The sequence below is a fragment of the Vombatus ursinus genome, unplaced genomic scaffold (genome assembly GCF_900497805.2).
Source record: "Vombatus ursinus unplaced genomic scaffold, bare-nosed wombat genome assembly UNPS02014932.1, whole genome shotgun sequence".
NCBI lineage: Eukaryota > Metazoa > Chordata > Mammalia > Diprotodontia > Vombatidae > Vombatus > Vombatus ursinus.
This window is the reverse complement of record NW_020954710.1, coordinates 537,293-540,361: the sequence shown is the minus strand read 5'-3', so window position 1 is coordinate 540,361 and position 3,069 is coordinate 537,293. Positions and strand designations below refer to the sequence as shown.

The 3,069-nt window shown below is 40.7% G+C and overlaps 1 pseudogene; it reads right to left on the bottom strand.

Moving 5' to 3' along the window:
- Window positions 1-253: 253 nt before the first annotated feature.
- LOC114029434 lies at window positions 254-1,363 on the bottom strand (annotated as a pseudogene).
- Window positions 1,364-3,069: the final 1,706 nt, after the last annotated feature.

Here is a 3,069-nt window from a genome sequence, read left to right as displayed (position 1 = left end):
AAAGTATTACTCCTGTATGGTGTTTTGTATCCAGGAATGTCATCTTCTGGACCTATGGGAATCTGTAGGTGGGTAGTTATGTACCTATGGGGCACTGGCTGTGCTTGACACCAACTACTGTACAAGTCCGATCCAGCATCATACACTAACAACAACAGGGTTAACAAATAGTAGTCACACTGTACTATTCCCTATTTCTGATTTTAGAAAGAGAGTAGAGTATGTTCACAGGTTTTACTTTTCTGGTGTTCAATTACTGATCAGAGGAAGGATTTGACTTATTTGAAAAGCACATCATACATAAGCCCTTAACCACTGTCATGTTCTCAATAGTAAAATGGCAGCACATTAAATGGCTTTCAAATCGTAGCTCCTTCTGGATTCCTCAAAGAGTATCTTCACTCTTCTTTAAACAGCCCTCCTCCTCCACATTCAGGTTTACCTTCACCACATCTGAAATGCCATTCTGCTCCAAGACACGTGGGATATTAAGGAAGATGTCCTCATTGATGCCATATAACCCTTAATCATGGTGGAAATTGGATGTGCTCTTCTAAGATTCTTCATAATGCTTTCTACCAAATCTGCCACAGACAAGCCAGTGGCCCAGGAAGTATAGCCCTTCAGCTTGATCACCTCATAAGCACTTTCAACCACCTATCTATGAACATCTTTCCAATTCTCTGAATCAGCATCAGTTGCCAGAGCAGGATAAAGATTCTTCAGAGAGACACCAGAAACATTCACACCATTCCACACAGGAACACTGGAGTCTCCATGTTTCCCAAGGACCTATCCATGACAACTTGAAGAATGGACACAGACTCTCCCCCACTGAGTAACAGAAATGGGCAGAATCCAGATTGCAATCACTTTCAATAACATGGTTCTTAGGAAATCCACTTAGCTTCCAGGACACATATGTCAAAATATCCACTGGATTGGGAACAATAAGCAGCTTGTAATTAGGGCTGTATTTAACAATATTGGGAATGATGAATTTAAAGATATTCACATTGTGCTGGACCAAATTAAGATGACTTTTCCCCTCCTGTTGACACGTACCAGCCATAACAACAACCACCTTTGAGTCTGTAGTCACACTGTAGTCTTTACCCAGTACAATATTTGGTGTTTTGCAGAAAAGGTTGCCATGTTGGAGATCCATCATCTCTCCCTTTTGTTTGTCTTCTATTACATCAACTAGGGCGAGTTCATTAGCCAAATCCTTCATTAAGACACTGATGGCACATGACATGCCAACTGCACCCACCCCAACAACAATGATCTTATTATGGTGAAAGCGGCCTTCCTTTAGGACATTCACAATCAGCTGATCCTTGACAGTAGTTGCCATTTTCGGGGAGATCAAGGTTGCTGGTCAGGCTGCAAAAGTTCTGAGTTAGATATAAGACTGCTGCTCCCAGAGCCACCATGGCATTTATTTTAAAGACTGATTGTCTCTTTTCCAGAATTATTTAATCACATTTTAATTGTTCCAGCTCAATTGCTTTAAAATGAGGAGAAGAAGGAAAGAGAAGGGAAGGGAAAGGAAGGGAGAGGAGAAGTAGAATTAAAAGAATGGAAACAAAAAAGCATACTACAAAGTTTAGTGTGTGTGTGTGTGTGTGTGTGTGTGTGTGTGTGTGTGTTCACCCCTGATAAATAGTTTTGCCTATGGCTTGCATCAGTGTGGCATAGTGGATAGGGTCTTGAACTTGGAGCAAGGAAGAGCTAGATTAGAATCCTTCCTCTGACATTTCTTTGCTGAATGACTGTGGGCAAATCACTTAAACTCTCAGAGTCACAGTTTCCTCATTGTAAAATGGGGATAATAATATTTGTAGTACTTACCGCAGGGGTTATTGTAGGGATCAGATGAAACAAATTGTGTAAAGTGTTTTGTAAATTTCAAAGGGCTATATACACACCAGCTGTTATTATCACATTAGTATCTTGTTTAAAAAATAATAAGGCAGGATGAACTGAAAGGTATGATTCACATCTTCAATGAACATTTATAAAGTGCATCTTTTTTTTTTCAAGGCATCATGTTATGTCATGGAGATGCAAAGGCAAAAGGGGTAAAACAAAAACAAAAACAACAGATCCTGCCCCCAAGGAGCTTACATGGTCTTGGGAGGATACAACATGTATATAAATAAGTAAATACAACTAACAGAGTGATTTCAGGAGGGAACTAGTACTAATCTCTCTCTCTCTCTCTCTCTCTCTCTCTCTCTCTCTCTCTGTCTCTTTCTCTCCTCCTGCAGGAGGTAGCATCTGAGTGGGAAGAAAGGAAATAAGAAATTATTAAGTGTCTACTATGTTTCAGGTATTGTGTTTAAACATTTTACAAATATTATTTCATTTCATCCTCACAACAACCTTGGTAATGTGGGGGAGAAATAGGTGCTATTATTATCACTATTTTATAGTTGAAGAAACTGAGGCAGACAGAAGTTAAGTGATTTGCCCAAGGTAACATATTTATTCAGTGTCTGAAGCTGGATTTGAACTCAGCTCTTCCTGACTACATGTCTACAGCTCTATATGTGGCACCATGTAGCTGAGCTCAGGAAGTCATTGATTTAAAAAACACAGAGATGAGGAGGAAAGATTTCCTAGACAGTTCCTGGTTAGATTCCAAGGGCAGTAGAGTTAGGGAAGTAGGAGCTCCTGATTAGAAAGACTGGTCCAGACTTCAGAGGGTCTCATGGCTGTTCCTTCCTTCCTCAAAGTAGCTCCTATGAGGATGAGCAACCAGGACAGCTCCCCCTCTCCCCCCAGGTACTGAATTCCACACTCCAGAGTTATATTTTGTATCTGTTTGATCTCTCTAATTGAGATTTCCTGAATATGATTCATGCTTCTGTCATGTAAACACAACACGTAATGTGACAATGGATTCAGGCAGAAACGAGGAGCTCTGGTCTCCAGCAGAGGAGGGGGTAGCCACTCAGATCAATTCCTGGCTTTGAGACTTCACTGGATTTCTCTCTGATAGGCTTCCTTTTATCTGTTGATGACGAAACATGATGGAAGGAGGTTGCAGTGGCTGTGACAGCC